Here is an 18,649-nt window from a genome sequence, read left to right as displayed (position 1 = left end):
GGTCAGCCTGGGCTAGAGTGAGACCCAACCGCAAAAAACCAAAAGACCAAAACAAAACAAAACAAAACAAAACAAAAAAGTTAGTGGCCTCACCTAATGTGTTTCCTGGGCCTCAAGCCGTCCCAAAATGCTCCGCAGACCTGTGACTGGGAAAGAAATACCTGCTCTGTCATGAATGGGGGTGCAGTATTTTGTTTTCAGACATAGAGGTTCACAGAACTAAATCTTGCATTAAGAATTTGTGAGCACATTAACAAATTAATCTAGTACAACTCTGCAAAGCAAAGATAGTAAGGGCATGATATATTTCTATTTTAGTTCTGTTGATCATATATATATATGTATGTGTATATATATATGTATGTGTGTATATATATATATATAAATATACATATATATATATGTAAAATATATGGCAACTTTGCATGGGCACATCATGTGTTGCCACCGTCACTTCCTTTCCTTTCTGCTCCTATTCCACTGAGGTCCCTCCTTAGTGGGGTTGCTGGTATTCACCCTGGGTTTGTGGGTTATATGGAAGGCATAGAAACAGGTGGTCTGCAACTCTGCTCTTAGCAAAAATGGCAGAGATGCTTGTAGCACTGGGGTATTGTAAGAAGAGCATTATAGCTGTAATTCACTTGTTGTGCCTCAAGAATGTCAAAGAAGGGTCTTCTTTTTCACATGCCTGACGTCAACATCGCTTCAGGCACCTCTCAGAGGGAGCGCATGTTCTCTTTTGAAGTTGCCATCTGCAAAAGGGTGACTGGAGAAAGCAATCCTGAGGACAGGGAAAGTTAAAACAGAATGGGAAAGCTTTGGAAGGCTGGAGAGACTGCTCACGGTTAAAGGTGCTTGTGCCACACCTGATGCCTGGTTTCTGATTGCCCGGTGCCCACGTCAAACCAGATCTGGCATTTATGTGAAGTGATAAGACGCCCCGGTGTGTGCATGCTCTCTCCTTCCACCTCTTTCTCTCTCTTCTTGCAAATAAATATAGATATTTTTTAAAAAACCTGTTTTTTTTTTTTTTTTGGTTTTTCAAGGTAGGGTCTCACTCTAGCTCAGGCTGATCAGGATTTCACTATGTAGTAACGTGGCCTTGAACTCACAACGATCCTTCCTACCTCTGCCTCCCGAGTGCTGGGATTAAAGGCGTGTGCACCACCACGCCTGGCTCTTTTTCTTTTTCTTTTTCTTTTTCTTTTTCTTTTTTTTTTTGACTGGGGTAGTTTGGCTCTATCTCCCCCATACACTCAAGTGTTTTATTAAAATTGAGTTGAGCTTGGTGGCTCACACCTTCAATCCCAGGACTTGGGAGGGAAAGGTAGGAGGATCTCTGTGAGTTTGAGGCCAGCCTGAGACTACGTAGTGAAGTCCAGGTCAGCCTGGGCTAGAGAGAAACCCTACCTCAGAAAACAGAAGAAGCAGAGAACAACAAAAAAGTGTTTACCGCTTTAGCCCCTTGCAGGCTGGGCTGACACCCCCCCACCCCCGCTGGGTGTCCTGCTGGGGTCGTGGTGGTAAGAGGTGTCACCCGGGACTTCTGAATTCAGCCTCCAGGATTAGGGAGAGGCTCTGAGCTCTGCTTCTGCCTGCTTTGGGGCAATTATTTACCTCCCTGCTTGGGTTTATGAATGGGAGCCAGTTTCTTCCCCCATTTGATGGACCCTCTCCCCTCCACCCCCGGACCTGTGATCTTGCAATAAGTCCTTTCCTCTCCTAAACTGTGCTTGGTTTGGCTGTTCATCCCACCCCACCGGCACTGGGTGCTGACTACAGCAGTGACCCACTGAACTTACTTAGGATTGCTGTAATTAGCACAGGGGAGGCAAAATTTAGTGGAATTTAGACAACTTACCAGTGGCTACACCACTGGAGAAAGTGACTCTCCCTTGGTAAAACCACTGACTGCAAATACGTCCTGAGGGAGACATGGAACCTCGTGACGCGATGTCGATGGGCCCAGGCTTGTGCAGCTGTCACGCAGGTACCCACAGTGGTTGTGAGTTCATAATTTAACAACCATATCACATTCAGCGTTTCACAGCTCTCCTGCCCTTCCTCTAGCGTTTACATGCTTCTAAACTCTTTTTCTATAATGTTCTCTAGTCCATTTTTAAAATATCTTGTGTGTTCAGAAGAGTCTCTCTCTCTCGCTCTGTTTGTTTTTTTTTTTTTTTAAGGTAGGGTCTCACTCTGGCCCAGGCTGACCTGGAATTCACTATGTAGTCTCAGGATGGCCTCGAACTCACAGTGATTGTTATATCTCAGCCTCCTGAGTGCTCTAAGAACGCACCTTAGTCAATTTCCCTAATTTGTCAGAGCCTAGTGTTGAACAAACTCTCACTGAAGTCTTTATCCCCTCTTTTGTTTATTTAGTTATTTTAAAATTATTTCATTTTATTTTATGTATTTATTAAAGAGAGAGAGAGAGAGAAAGAGGCAGACAAAGAGTGGGTGTGGGCATGCCAGGGCTTCCTGCCATTGCAAATTAACTTGTGATGCATGTGCCACTTAGTGCAGCTGGCTTTATGTGGGTACTAGGGAATGGAACTCCAGTCCTTAGGCTTTGCAAGCAAGTACCTTAACCACTGAGCCATCTCTCTAGCCCTCAAATTTCTTTTATTTATTTGTGTGTGCATGCCTGTGTCTCTTGCCTCTGCAAATGAATACCTGTCCAGCTCTAGGTAGGTAGCTGAAGAATTGAACCCCAAGCAGGCAGGATTTTCAAGTAAGTGCCTTTTATCACTGAGCAATCATCCCAGCCCCTCTTTTGTTCATTTATGTATTGCTTTCTTCCTTCCCTAATTGCTTTTTTTAATATTGATTTTTATTTTCTACAGCAAGCCTTGAATCATTTCTGTCATTACTTCTCTGGATTCTGTCATTTGTTTAAAAAAATTATTTATTTATTTATTTATTTGAGAGCGACAGACACAGAGAGAAAGACAGATAGAGGGAGAGAGAGAGAATGGGCGTGCCAGGGCTTCCAGCCTCTGCAAACGAACTCCAGATGCGTGCACCCCCTTGTGCATCTGGCTAATGTGGGACCTAGGGAACCGAGCCTCGAACTGGGGTCCTTAGGCTTCACAGGCAAGCGCTTAACCGCTAAGCCATCTATCCATCCCTGGATTCTGTCATTTTTGTCTTCAACATAACACATCAGTGTCTAATGTTAGGTCCTGCATCTGTGGGTTAATGTGTCCATGGCAAACGATAACTTCCTGCTCTAATTAGAAAAGGTGAGTATCTATCATAGTTACAAAAGGAAAGTCTATCCCCCACAAAATGCAATGGCCTACTAAAAGCATAAATATATATCAGGACTGGAGAGATGGCTTACTGTTTAAGGTGCTTGCCTGCGAAGCCTAAGGATCCATGTTTGACTCTCCAGATCCCATGTAAGCCAGACGCACAAAAGTGAGGCAAGTGCAAGGTTGCACATGCCCACTAGGTGGTGCAAGTGTCTGGAGTTAGATGGCAGTGGCTGAGGCCCTGGTGTGCCTATTCGCTCTCTGTCTCTCTCACTGTAAAATAGAAAAAAATAAATACATGTCAGTCAGTTCAGTAATTTGGAAACCAATCAGACAGTAGCTGTTATACTGGTAAATGTACTCATTTCTTTTTTACATTAAGATTTCCTTTATTCTGGAAATATAGACCTGTAGAAAGTTAGCATAGTGTTGATTTTAGTGTAAGCCCAACAATCCCATTTTATCTTATTGATACAATTTATCTTTTTGATCCAAATTTGTAATTTCTATGTGCCTACGAGTGTTTCACTGAGCATTGTCTGACTAGAATAAAAATCAAAGCAACTTCCATATCTTCTAAAGCAGTACTGATTAAGTAAAATATGAAATATCCATACATTGTAGGAACATATGCAAATAAAAACAAAACATATCTACTTAGGCTGATAAGAACACATGGAGTATAGGTTATGTGGATCAGAAAAATTTCAGAATGAAAACGGAAACACAGCGCATCCAAAGGTGTGAGGTGCTGCAGAAACGCTGCTTAGGGGAAGTTTATTGAATTGAATGCATGCATGAGAAAAGAATTTTCTCAACCTAAGCAGCCCAGCTCAGGCTCAGTAAAGGAGACAAGGAGGGCAAAAGCTCAAAGTCAGCGGAACAAAGGTGTAGCCGACAGCTTCAGTTTCGCTGAGATGAAGGTCCAGACCAGGCACAGTTATGGAGGAAGGGGTATTTCTTGAAGCTTACAGATCCAGGGGAAGTTCCTTAATGCAAACACTAGTCACTCTTCGATCACCAGCAATGAGTCAGTGGAGTTTGAAATTAAAGTCACACTGTCAGTTCTATTACTGTTCTCTAAAATGTAACAGGCATAAATCTAACAAAGTATGTGTAAGATCTTCACAATCAATGCTACAGGACTCTGACGAAAGATATCAAATACTTAAATGCATATACATTCCACATTTGTCAATAGGAAGACTCAACATTATCAATAATAGCAATTTTAATTTTAATAAATTCTAATTTAAAAAAATTGTTTCTTTTTATTTATTTACTTATTTGAGAGCAACAGAGAAAGAGAGAGAGAAAGAGAGAGACAGAGAGAATGGGCGTGCCAGGGCCGCCAGCCACTGCAAACGAACTCCAGACACGTGTGCCCCCTTATGCATCTGGCTAACGTAGGTCCTGGGGAATTGAGCCTCCAACCGGGGTCCTTAAACTTCACAGGCAAGCGTTTAACCACTAAGCCATCTCTCCAGCCCATAAATTCTAATTTTAACTATAGATTCAAGGTGATCCCAGTCAAGTTATCTTGTGGATGTTGGCAATCTCACTCTAATATTTATATAGAGAGAGGCTAAAGACCTATTAGTTAATGGTAAAAAGTCATAAAACAGTTATTACTTGACCATAATGCAGCAGTAACCTGGCTAAAGAGACAAATAGATCAATGGGACAGAATATGGAGACCAGAAACAGATCCACGTAATATACCCAGCTGATCTTGAGCAAGAGAAGAAACTAGGTGATAAGAATATAGTGTTTTAAAACAATTGGTTTGGAAATAAATGGACATCAACATGAAAAATAATGAACTTAGAAAGCCGGGCGTGGTGGCACATGCCTTTAATGCCAGCACTCGAGAGGATTAGCATTATGTTACAATCCAAAGACATACCAAATACAGATCACATGTGTATATGTGTTCATCAAGATATGAGCAATGGGCTGGAGAGATGGCTTAGCGGTTAAGCGCTTGCCTGTGAAGCCTAAGGACCCCGGTTCGAGGCTCGGTTCCCCAGGACCCACGTTAGCCAGATGCACAAGGGGGCGCACGTGTCTGGAGTTTGTCTGCAGAAGCTGGAAGCCCTGGCGTGCCCGTTCTCTCTCTCTCTCTCTCTCTCTCTCTCTCTCTCTCTCTCTCTCTCCCTCTCTCTGTCTGTCGCTGTCAAATAAATAAATAAAAATAAACAAAAAAAAAACCCTTAAATTGAGGTTTAAAAAAAAAGATATGAGCAATGTCTGAATAAATTAGTAGTTTAATTGTTTTCGTTTATATATTTACTTGAGAGAGATAGAAAGATGCAGACAGAAAGAGACCGCGAATGGGTGCGCCAGGGCCTTCTGCCACTGCAGACGAGCTCCCCACTCATGAGCAGCTTCGTGCATCTTCTTTTACCTGCGTCCTGGCAATCAAACCTGGGCCTGCAGGCTTTGCAAGCAAATGCCTTTAATCACTGAGCAATTTCTGCAGCCCAAATGAGCAGTTTAATAAAAAAGAAAGAGAGAAATGGCTTAGTGGTTAATGTGCTTGCCTGCGAAGCCTAAGGAGACGGGTTTGGTTCCCCTGTATCCACGTAAGCCAGATGCACAAGGGGGCTCACACAGCTGGAGTTCATCTGCAATGGCTGGAGGCTCTGATGTGCCTATTCTCTCCCTTTCTCTCTAACTGCCTCTCTCTTGCTCTCAAATAAATAAATATAAATATAAATATTTTTAAAAAGAGAGAGAGAGAGATTCTCCCCCTCATGAGAATTTCAAGCGCTCTATATAGAAGCTACCATCTCCAGGACACAGAGCTCAATCCTGTCACCTTAACTGTGTCCTGAAGCTAGAGACCTCCTTCTGAGGAATGGAGAAGAAAAATACAGACTCTCCAAGTGCGGAGACCTGATAAACATCTTAACTAAGTGGTCAAAATTGCTATCAGCTGTGATAAGCCACACTGAAAATATATATTTCCTAATATGATATACCAAGTAGAATATTCTCTGTGATCTATTTGTTTTAGAATTTTATTTATTTATTTATGAAAGAAAGAGGGAGAGAGAGAGAGAGATGGAATGGGCATACCAGGGCCTCTAGCCACTGCAAATGAACTCCAGATGCCTGTGCTGTTTTGTGCATCTGGATTTACACGAGTACTAGGGACTTGAACCCTGTTCCTTAGACTTTGCAGGCAAATGCCTTAACTGCTGAGCCACTTCTCCAGCCTTCTTCTTTGTAAGTTCTTTCTTTTTTTTTTTTTTTTCAAATTTTTATTTATTTATTTGAGAGCGACAGACACAGAGAGAAAGACAGATAGAGGGAGAGAGAGGGAATGGGCGCACCAGGGCTTCCAGCCTCTGCAAACGAACTCCAGATGCGTGCACCCCCTTGTGCATCTGGCTAACGTGGGACCTGGGGAACCGAGCCTCGAACCAGGGTCCTTCGGCTTCACAGGCAAGCGTTGAACCGCTAAGCCATCTCTCCAGCCCTGTAAGTTCTTTCTTCTAGCCCACAAATCCAATGTCAACATGACATAGACATCAGAGAAACCCACGCTTGACTTTTATAAGTCTACCATGAGCATCAAGCCACTCTTGTCCTGCAACACTCAACACAGTTTTCAGAAACAAAAGGGAAGACATTTCATTCAGTCATGTGCTTAAGAACAGCTCTGGGCACGTAACCACACAACGACGTAAGCTAAATTCAGTTTTTGCCCATCACACAATAAACCTTCGACTCTGTATATCCCAGTCTAATGTTTTAGTGTCTCCTTATCTTATATAATGCCATAGTTATGTCCTTCAGACTATTTATCTGCTGAAATTCAGCAGCGCCCTTTGCTGGAAATTTATTCTAGTCCAAAACAATTATGTTCTGTTTCTATTAGTCACCTTTTTGAGAAAAAAAAAAAAATCAAATTTTGTATGTAGGTTGGCCCACACGAATCAATGTGGTGATAATGGAAACATCTCAGCCATATCAGCTTCATTTTGACGTCATGGATGGGATTGGAGGAGGACCTCCTCTCTGCGACATCTCCTTAATTGTGCAGGCAGAGGAGAAAATGATTATGTCCATTACAGGGTATTAAACTTCCAGCCACCTAAGCAAGAGCAGCCCCTTGGTATAATTCAGTCACAAATGGAAGTCAGAGCCAATCTTTTTCCTCCCCAAATGTAACTGAAATTGTAGTGTCCCGAGAGTTGATGGTAAAGTCAGGAATGGTTGATCATGTGTATAGCATGCACATTTCGCCTAAGACTGAGGTTGGGGCAAGGACAGGTTCGAGGTTGTTCACAAAAGAGGAGAGAGGAAAGGAGACCACTGTTGTGTACTTACACTAATTTTTTATATGTACTTCTCAGTGTTAATGGTCAAATCTCATTTCCAGCTAAAATCATTGGATTGTGGGATTTGGTTCTGTGGCAGAGCTTTTGAATTTTCTTACACTTTGTTCATTAATCTGCTTTCTTGTTTTGCTTTTTTAATGCTCTGGTCTGAATTTTTCCCCTTTTGGTTGTTGTAACCTCTCCTTGTAGGGTCTAAAGAGTGTCTCTTGTATTTGGGTCTTCATAGACATCCATGATGATAGTTTCTGGGGCATGCCCTTTGACCCCTCAGGTGATAGTTTCTGTGTAATCCACGAATAAGTAGTACAATTACGAATGCGATTTGATTCAGGTTCACAATTTATTTATCTGAGAGAGGGAAAGAGGCAGAGTGTGAGAAAGAGAGAGAGAGAGAGAATGTGTGTGTGAATGGGCACACCAGGACTTCTAGCCACTTCAAACAAACTCCAGACATGCGCACCACCTTGTGCAGCTGGCTTATGTGGGTCTTGAGGAATCAAACCAAGGTCCTTTGGTTTGGGAGCGCCTTAACCACTAAGCCATCTCTCTAGCCCAGCTTCACTTTTTTTTTTTGTTTTTTTTTAGGTAGGGTCTCACTCTAGCCCAGGCTGACCTGGAATTCAATATGGAGTCTCAGGGTACAGGTTCACAATTTTTTTTTAAATTTATTTATTTGAGAGCGACAGACATAGAGAGAAAGACAGATAGAGGGAGAGAGAGAGAATGGTCGCACCATGGCTTCCAGCCACTGCAAACGAACTCCAGACGCGTGTGCCTCCTTGTGCATCTGGCTAATGTGGGACCTGGGGAACCGAGCCTCGAACCAGGGTCCTTAGGCTTCACAGGCAAGCGCTTAACCACTAAGCCATCTCTCCAGCCCAGGTTCACAATTTTTAAAATAATGTGTTGTTGCTATTTCTTTGTTCCTGTTTTTTTTTTTTTTCATTTCTTTACCTCTTTTGGGCATTTTAATTGTTTTTAAAATGTCAATTGTGTTTTTATATATATTCCTATTTTAGTGGTTATTTTAATATATTTAAAGTCATTTTTTGAGAGAGAGAGAAAGAAGAAAGAGAAAAAGAGAGAGAAGAGGAAGACACAGAGAAAGAGAATGGGCATGACAGGGCCTCTAGCCACTGTAAACAAACACCAGATGTGTGTGCCACCTTGTGCACCTACATGGGTCCCAGGGAACTGAACCTGGGTTTTTAGGCTTCACAGGCAAACACATTAACCGCTAAGCCATCTCTCCGGCCTTAGTGGTTGTTTTAGAGATTACCGTGTAGATTATTAACTTTTCACAGTCTGCTTCTTAGAATTAATATCGCGCTATTTCATGCAGTGAGTGGAAATCATGTGACTGTATGAACCCATTCTTCCCTCCTAGCCTTTAAAGTGCTATAGTTATTGCATGTATTATATGAACACTTCCTCTCGAGACAATGTTATACCTTTTGTGAGTAGCTTTGTGAATTTTTAAAGGGGAAAAGGGTCTTTTATATTCCTTTCTGTGAATTCGTTTCTATTTGGTATTGTTTCTTTCAGCCTACAGGATTTCTTTTAGTTCCTCTTGCAGGGCAGTGCACTGGAAGTATTGTTTCGTTTTACATTAAAATGTCCTTTCTTTATCACAAAATATATTTTCATTGGATATTGAATAGAGAGTTCATGGTGTTTTGTTTTGCTTTGGCTCTCAGTCCTTTTTAAAAGGAGGTCTTACACTTCTGGTTTCTACACTTTTGCATGCATTGGAGCCATCATTCTCCAGCATACCATGTACTGCTTTATTTGACCCCTTTCAAGGTTTTCTTTTTATCTTTGGTTTTTAGCAAAGGGTTTAATCGTGATGACATCATGCATAGCTTTCTTATTGGAAGTTCACTAAGTCCTTTGAATCTACAATTTTAAGCCTTTTACCAAAATTGGAATTTTTTTTTGGCCATGATACCATTAAACAGTTTCAATGCCCAACACTCCACGACCTCGTTCTTTGGAGACACCAGGAGCGCATATGCCGTGTTGTGCAATTATCCCATGTGCCCAAGGGTGAATGAAGACGTATTCCATTTTCCCTGCTATTTACCCCCCACCTGTCTTTCAGATTGAATCATTTCTGTATTTGTACCATCGGTTTATTGATTCTTCTATAGCTCTTACCAATTATTATTAATCCTACATAGTAATTTTCAAGTTTTAGACATGGTACTTTTCAATCAATAAATTCTATTTACTCCTTTTTTTTTGTGATAAGCCCAATAGACTGGTCTTTTTTTTTTTTTTTTTAATGCAAGAGAGGGAGAAAGACACAGAGCGAATTGGTACTCCAGGACCTCCAGCCCCTGAGTAGAACTCCAGATGTATGCATCACCTGTGTGCACATGTGACCTTGCATTCTCCTTGTGCGTCTGGCTTACATGGCACCTGGAGAGTTGAACAAGGGTCCTTAGGCTTTTCAGGCAAGCACCTTAACCACTAGACTATCTCTTCAGCCCTTTCTTTTCTTTGTTTTTATTTTCTTTTCCTTTTTATCCAAGGTATTGTCTCACTCTGGCTCAGACTGACCTGGAATTCACTATGTAGTCTCAGGGTGGCCTCAAACTCATGGCAATCCTCCTACCTTTGCCTCCCGAGTGCTGGGATTAAAGGTGTGCGCCACCATGCTTTGCCTTACTTCTTATTTTATAATTTATGCTCACCAGCAGAAATTTCCCATCTCTAAGTTAACTTTAAGAATATTGTCTTATGGGCTGGGGAGATGGCTTAGTCGTTAAGGCACTTGCCTGCAATGCTAAAGGACCTAGGTTTTATTCCTCAGGGCCCATGTAAGCCAGATGCCCTAGGTGGCGCATATATCTGGAGTTTGTTTAAGGCGGCTGGAGGTCCTGACACATCCATTCTCTTTCTCTCTCTCAAATAAATAAGTTAAAATGAAAATTAAAAAAAAAAGAAAAGAATATTCTCTTATTTCATTAGGGAGAGTTTCTTTATCTGATAGGAGATTTGGGGTTGTACCCAGAACATTGGGAATGAGTACTTGTCCTCTCAAACTTATTCCCCTCTTCTCAACGTGGGCTGTTTTATTTCAGTAGGAAATGGCATGATAGGTGCAAACTACAAGCATCCTCTTGTGTGGTAACTTATCACTCCCCTTTTTGTGGTGTGTTTGTTTGTGGACTGACTTACTGTGGACCTTTGAGTCCGTCAAGTTAATGTGTGACTTGGGAGTCATTTGGATGCTTCAGAAGTAGAAAATTTGAGTCTCTGTCTTATTCTCATTTTTAGATTTTTTTTTGATAATTTTCCTACAGTTGTAGCTGTCTTAAAATATATTCCAGTGTCCTTTAAGAAAGAGCTGACTTTTCTGTTAGTCATCTGGGCGGCACTGGCATTCTCTTGCATAAAAAGAATAATTAACTCATCCTGCACCAATCCTTTTATTTTTATATATCAAATCTCAGCTTCCTTTCAGAATTTTTCTGCTTGAGTAAATCTTCCAGGAACGTTAGATATTTGATTTGTTTTTACATAAAGCGCCATGGAAAATAAAGTTGAGTTTTGTCTTTACCAAGCACTGCCTGTGTTTTGTGGTCACCTCTTAGAGGCTGGGATCTATCTGGTTATACTGGAAGTGGAAAAATAGTTCAAAATGAAAGTACTTTCTTCTCTTTTATGGGGGGGGGGGAGTGTGAGCTGAATATTTTCAATGGAAGTTCAATAATTTAAGGCTTTGAGTATATCTGAAAAAATATATATATATACAGTCGGTTAAGTGTCATGGGGTTTACTCATAAAAATCATCACTGGCGGGCTGGAGAGATGGCTTAGCGGTTAAGTGCTTGCCTGTGAAGCGTAAGGACCCTGGTTCGAGGCTCGATTCCCCAGGACCCACGTTAGCCAGATGCACAAGGGGGCGCACGTGTCTGGAGTTCGTTTGCAGTGGCTGGAAGCCCTGGCGCGCCCATTCTCTCTCTCTCCCTCTATCTGTCTTTCTCTCTCTCTCTCTGCCTCTTTCTGTCTGTCTGTAACTCTCAAATAAATAAATAAAAAATAAACAATTTTAAAAAACATCATCACTGGCCATTCCAGGGCCCTGCCTGGGAGGGAATCAACAAAACAACAAAAACAACAAAAACCCTGAAACAGTGGAAATTGGAAGAGAAAGTAGAGGGGAACTAAGATCCATAAATAAGAAGATAGCAACTGCCCACCAAAAGATGTGCCACCTCTACCATATCCTCCAGCACTCAGGAGAAACTGCAGAGAAAGTGGCGACATGATTGCTGCTCTCACTGCTAGCCTGACAGCCAGCTCCAGGGTGATGATGACAGACAAGGTGATTAGTCAAGACATATCAGAGCAGGAAATTCAGAGGCTACAGAGAACTCAACAGTAAATCAGACTGTCAACAGGCCAACTATAGCTCAGGGACCATTATGGAAGAGGGGACAGAAAGCTTTTAAGAGCCACAGAGTGGGCAGGAATATCCTGAGTACAGTCCCTGCTTCCCCACAGAGACTGACTGAGGCCTTTATGACTGCACAGTAAATACCATAACTCCACTGAGGAGGGCCCCCAGGGTAACAGGAGCAGGGACAAGAGGATAAAAGAGTATAATCTGTTCTAATGTATAAAATAAAAAGTGAAAAAGGAAAACAAAAGTCATCACAAAACAATGTAAATATGTTAGACACATAAGTATAAAATATTTTTAAAAACCCTCATTGCTAATATTTGGAGGCTTAGTCTGAATACTACAATGTTACATTTAGAAATAGAGAATAGAAAATTCTCCCAAGGCTCTTGAAAATAGCTACTAGCCCCAGGGATGCTCCAAAAATTCTAAATTCCCAGTGTGGACCTCCTATGAAGTTTTCTGCTCCTGGCTGTAACATGAGTCCCCTGAGCCCAGTGATGGCACTGGGAAGTGGTTACCTGCAGAGAGACGGCATACCTCAGCGGCAGCGTGCAGAGGGAGAGAGGAGAGCCACAGGACAACTGCTGTGTGAAGAGAAGCTGGAGAGGAAAGATGAGTGCACATCACTGGAGGTTCTGTGTGGGGCTCGTTCTGAGCGCGTGCCTTCTGAATCAAGTTGAAGGAAGAAAATACTTTAAAAAAGCAAAGTGAGGCTGGAGGGATGGCTTAGTAGTTAAGGGGTACACCTGCAAAGCCAAAGGACCTCTGTTTAATTCTATGTTCAATTCCCCAGGATCCACGTAAGCCAGATACACAAGGGGGTGCACGCATCTGGAGTCTGTTTGCAGTGGCTGGAGGCCCTGGTGCACCCATTCTCTCTCTCTCCCCTCTTTCTTTATGTCAAATAACTGCATATATATATATTGCTGGTGATGTATGAGATGGCTGGAGAGACGGCTTAGTGGTTAAGCGCTTGCCTGTGAAGCCTGAGGACCCCGGTTCGAGGCCTGCTTCCCCAGGACCCACGTTAGCCAGATGCACAAGGGGGCGCACGCACCTGGAGGTCCTTTGCAGTAGCTGGAGGCCTTGGCATAACCATTCTCTCTCTCTTTGGTGCTCTCAATTAAATAATTTTTTTTAAAAAATTAGAAAAAGAAAAAGAAATTATTGCAGCTGGAATGTTCTTGCAGGCCACAAGCTGGGGGAAGGCGAGGCGATCAGGGCACACTTCGCTAAGCTCGTCTGGCCAACGGCCAGCACGTGGCAAGGTGTGAACAGCATCTTGGCCAGGCTCCAGCAAAGTTCTGTGCTTTGCCCCTAGCGGGTCCCCAAGCCGAGTTGACCTGGAGGGCCTGGGGTTTTATTAGGAACTAGGGACCTGCCAGGACTCAGAAAGTTTTGCGAGCGCTCATTAGGGAGCCCGACCCTGGACGGGCGCTCGTGGGCACCTTCACCTCGTGTGTGTTCGTTGGCCTGGGGTCACTTTGCCCAGAGAATTTCTGCCTTTTTCTTTAGCCTGCCTTCTGGGGACAACCTTGCTCTTTCAGCTCCTTCTAGAGCTGAACCCTGAAGGCCTCGGTGGCGCTTTCTCTCTCTGGAGGACCATGGTGAGGTGGACTGAGGGTGTCTCACCCAGTGGAGTCCCCAAGTTTTCTGCTGTCCATCTTTTTTTGTTGTTGTTGTTAAAATAATTGTTTGATTAGCTTGTGAATTAATGGGATTCATTGTGACATGGTCATATATATTTCCATACACACAACACACACACACACACACACACACACACACACACACACACACACATATATAATTATGCTTTGCTTTTATCTACCCAGACATTTCCCTCCCACCTCTCCTCTCCTCTCTCTTGCTCATGTCCTTACTTCCACAAATTATCCTTTCTTTTGCTTGAGTGAGACATCTATTCTTTAATTAATTAATTAATTAATTAATTAATTTATGAGAGAGAAACAGGTGGAGAGAGAGAGAGAGAATGGGCACACCAGGGCCTCCAGCCACTAAAAACAAACTCCAGACGCATGCGCCCCCTTGTGCATCTGGCTTACGTGGGTCCTCGGGAATCGAATCAGGATCCTTAGGCTTTGCAGGCAAATGCCTTTACTGCTAAGCCATCTCTCCAGCCCCTGAGATATCTATTCTGTTACCTTCTCTTGCTCCCCTGTCCCACCATCTAGATTTCTCCCTCCTACCATGTCCAGTTCCCTTTCCACTTTCATATTCTATATTTGTGTACACATACATACACACAATTAAATCTAAGTTCTGTGTTTAACAGCAAATTTGCAGTATTGGTTTTTCTGATTTTTGCTATTTTTAAATTATTTGTTTATTTTTATTTATTTGAAAGTGACAGAGAGAGAAAGAGGGAGAGAGAGAAAGAGAGAGAGAGAGAGAGGGAGAATGGGCACGCCAGAGCCTCCAGCCACTGCAAACAAACTCCAGACGCGTGCGCCCCCTTGTGCATCTGGCTAACGTGGGTTCTGGGGAATTGAGCCTCAAACCGGGCTCCTTAGGCTTCACAGACAAGCGCTTAGCCACTAAGCCATCTCTCCAGCCCTAATTATATTTTTAATTAGTCAACAAAGAGGTGGGTTTTCCTCTAGTGTTTTCATACTAGCTTAAGTTTTAAAAATATTTTTTTTTATTCACTTATTTGAGACATAGATAAAAAGAGGCAGATAGACAGATGATCGATCGAGAGAGGGGGAGAGAGAATGGGCATGCCAGCACTCTATCCACTGCAATGATTGAACTCCAGATGCATGGGCCACCTTGTACATCTTGCTTTCTGTGGGTTCTGGGCAATCAAATCGGAACCCTTAGGCTTTGCAGGCAAGTGCCTTAACTGCTAAGCCATGTCAACAGCCCAAACCTTAAGTTTGGATGAAGGTCATAGACTGAAAAGGCTGAAGGGGAGAAGACATTACTCAATGTCCATAAAATTACCCTCTAAATATTTATGCCATGCTCATCCACATAGATTAGTGCAAATTGCACCTTTAGTCAGAGAAGCTTCTCTATTCAGATGGTGGTGAGTACTGGGGAGGCTCAAAATTTACCGCAGTGCCGGGAATCAGTGAGGGTTCAGAGCCCAGCGCTAACTGAGATGCCTTTAACATCCCTCCCGAGGCTCGGGGAGAATTGTGGGAAAGGAGGTGGCAAGATGCGGAGCGCTGTGCGATGCTCTCTTCTGGACACGAAGCATCTGTCAGGACCCCGTCATCACTGTTTGTATCTCTGCAAATGAGAGCTCATCAGCATTTTGACATTTATGATTGAACAGGGTGGGAAAAAAATCGCTGTCAAAATAGGAGCGAGTTCGTTGGAAAGAGGGGTTTCCGCGAAGGGAGCCAGCGGACCAGGGAAGGAATCACGAGGGGGTTATGATCAAATTACATTGTCTTCACGTGTGAAAATGGTCAATAAATATATTCCAACATCTCCATTTATTTTGCCTCAGAACCTCTCCTCTCAATTCTTTCTTCTGACTTCTGAGCTGATTCTCAATTTTCACCTGCTCAGATCGAGGCCTCAATTACAAGTCTTTTCTCTTGACATTGACAAGCTTTGATGAAATAAATTTTCCACAGCCACTCTGGGGAGATTGTTATCCTAAGTGCAAGAAAGTAAAAATGACAACTTGTTCTAGATTATAATGTGTTAAGTCCAAAGTCCTAAGTCCAAAGTCCAAAGTCATTTGTTGCATTAAAGGACAATAAGATAGATAATAAGATTGCTATGGGATTGTCAATTGGCATAAACTCTCTGAAGGGCAAAAAGGAAAACAAATTTTATGAAACCTTAAAATTGTGTCTTGTCTATAAATTCTCACTCTAGAAATTTATCTAAAGTTAAATGTGGCATAAAATATTTATGATCAATTCAATTTAATTAACATGACTGCTCCAAGTGGTAATTGATAAATATTAGGCTGAACCACATGAAATTACTAATAGTGGATAAATGTTGATCTATACAACATTTTTGTGTTTCAACCTAGTAAATTATGGATGTTCAAATGATAGACTTTTACGCAAGTATTAATAAAACATCTCTTAAAAGACTACAAGATGTTCAGAAAACAGGATATGAAAGTAAGCATATTGTCTCAGATCTCAATTTTATTTTATTTTTCCAGATGTATTTCCTGGACTATATGAATATGCATGATCCAAAACTGGCTTCATGCAAACGTTCATGTTGATAGTTCCTGTGTTCTTGTGTTTTGCTTTACTTTGTTCTTAACCCTTACTGTCTTTCCCCAAAGTGTTTGTGTATTCGCATTCTACATTTTCTCCTGAAATCCACGTGTACTCTTAAAATAAATTTCAGTATTTTATTAACAACTTTCATAATGTGAATCATGTATTTTGATCACAATCCCCTCTCATTATTTTCTTTAGTGACCTCCCCTCTTCCCATCCCTCTTTTACTGAATCCCTTCTTCCCAAGTAATCCCTCCACTATTTTGATATAATTCCAAAATTATTTTAGTAGTCACGTTAATATTCACAATATTCAGCTGAGCCTTTCTTGGTTTCTCTCTTTTCATCCCCCTCCTTCATTCTCTACTTCTAAATAAAAATAAGATCTCATATTAAAAAAAAAATTTTTGTTTATTTTTATTTATTTATTTGAAAGCGACAGACAGAGAGAGAGAGAGAGAATGGGTGCGCCAGGGCCTCCAGCCACTGTAAACGAACTCCAGACGTGTGTGCGCCCTTGTGCATCTGGCTAACGTGGGCCCTGGGGAATCGAGCCTCGAACCGGGGTCCTTAGGCTTCACAGGCAAGCGCTTAACTGCTAAGCCATCTCTCCAGCCCAGATCTCATATTTTTGAGATATATATGTATAGACAGATGTATACACAATATATCCATATTATGTTTTATTTATTTATTTGAGAGAGAAGGAGAGAGGAAGAGGCAAATAAAGAGAGGGAGAGAAAGAGAGAGAGACAGAGAATGGGTGCACTAGGGCCACTGGCCACTGCAAATGAACTCCAGACTCATGCGCCACCTTGTAAACTTGCTTATGTGGGTTCTGGGAATCAAACCTGGGTCCTTAGACTTCTCAAGCACATGTCTGAACCACTAAGCTGTCTCTCCAGCCCATATATACGTATATATATTTTTTCCATAAAATACATTGTTAGAAGTGAAGTCGTGTTATCTGTGGAGAGCTTTAGGGAGAGAACGAACTGGAAGCTGACCGTTAACTTTATTCCTTCTATCCCTGGACCCTGTCCCCTAGAAGGTGAAGCAGGCTCTGTTCTAATGCTGTCTCTTGTTAATGGAAACGTTGCCTCCCACAGCTCGGCTTCCAACGCAGCAGCAGCATTGTAAAGCCCAGCTCAGTGGGGGTTAGTGTTGCTTTCTTGCTGAACTTCAGAGAGAAAGCTCACTGAATGCCATGGCATGATTGTCTGTCTGTCTGTCAGCACATATAACTTCTCAGTCTTCATTCTTTCTCTTTGTTCAGGCAACATTGACATAAACTGCAAGGCCCAGGGGCATCCTTGGCCTAAATCTACCCGGGAGTCCATGGCTGAGGTTTCGGAGTAAGAAGATGTGACCATTGAGCCCTTTCATGTACGGGGACGTTTCGCCCATGTTGGTGATGGGGTGTGTGATGTGTGATGTGGGGGGGGTTGATCTGGGTGTGTTGCCCTGTTGGTGAGTGTGAGGCGGAGTAACGCTATCTGTTCTTTCCAAACGCTTTGGAATCAGGACGCCTGACAGCCTCAGAAGCTTTGATCTGACTTTCAACTGCTCTTGCATCGTGTTTGAACACAGAGGGCTTGAGGCAGCCAGAGGACACATAAGGGTGGCACCCCTAGGTGGCATGATGTCTGGGAAGCACACCACCTCCACGGCACATGCCCGGGTGCAGTCACAGGAAGAGAATTTCTAGAGAGGGCCTCTGGCGCAGCTAAGCAATAAGGCCCGCTGGGAGAGAACGTGGCATGCGGGGGAAGCTTCCAAGTGTGGGGTGAAGCTGGCATTGCGTGCGCGCCCATTCACAGCCACCTCCCAGTCTCCTGCTGGGTGTCTGCCGGCCGGGCTGGGCCTGGAAGCATCCCCTGAAGAGGGTGCACTTCTTGCCTTGAAGGCGATCCTCCCAGGACTGGCCGAGACAGGCAAGTAAGGGATCACTGGATACCCAAGAGAGATTACAAGGACAAGCCGAGGCACGAGAAAGCCCCGGGGACACGAGAAAGTGCTGGGGCCCGGGCTGCTCCCACGGGACACGAGGTCGGCTGCATATGAAAGACTTAGTGCTGGCGGATTGCAGCCAGGGGGGGTGAAGGGCGGGCAGAGGGCACCTTTCCACCGAAGGGCGGACACGCCTGCAAAGCCGGGCGAGCCCAGGCTCCCTCCGAGAGCTCAACACACATTGTCACCGGCCTTGGGTGGGTACGGCTGTCTTCAACTGCCTACGGGCCTTGACTGGGTCAGGGCAGTGCAAAGCATTTGGTGGACCGAGGGGAGCAAGGGACACAGGACTCCCGCCCAGTCGGGTGTCACTCTCAGTTGTAACCTGGGGCAGACTTAGCAAAAGCAAAGCTAAATACAAAACTGCATGTGGAATGGAGTCTTTACACAAGA

The 18,649-nt window shown here is 43.1% G+C and overlaps 1 long non-coding RNA gene across 2 annotated transcripts in view; it reads left to right on the top strand.

Moving 5' to 3' along the window:
• The window catches only part of LOC123456254, a 56,792-nt gene extending 39,155 nt beyond the window's left edge, over positions 1-17,637 (top strand). For both annotated transcript variants that reach the window (XR_006634418.1, XR_006634417.1), the window contains exon 3: positions 17,523-17,637. This is a non-coding gene — a long non-coding RNA (uncharacterized LOC123456254). The remainder of the gene's footprint in view (positions 1-17,522) is intronic.
• The last annotated feature ends 1,012 nt before the right edge of the window (positions 17,638-18,649 follow it).

The sequence above is a fragment of the Jaculus jaculus genome, chromosome 20 (assembly GCF_020740685.1).
Source record: "Jaculus jaculus isolate mJacJac1 chromosome 20, mJacJac1.mat.Y.cur, whole genome shotgun sequence".
In the NCBI taxonomy this organism is placed as follows: Eukaryota; Metazoa; Chordata; class Mammalia; order Rodentia; family Dipodidae; genus Jaculus; species Jaculus jaculus.
The sequence above is the reverse complement of the archived record's forward strand: the minus strand, read 5'-3'. Positions and strand labels throughout refer to the sequence as shown.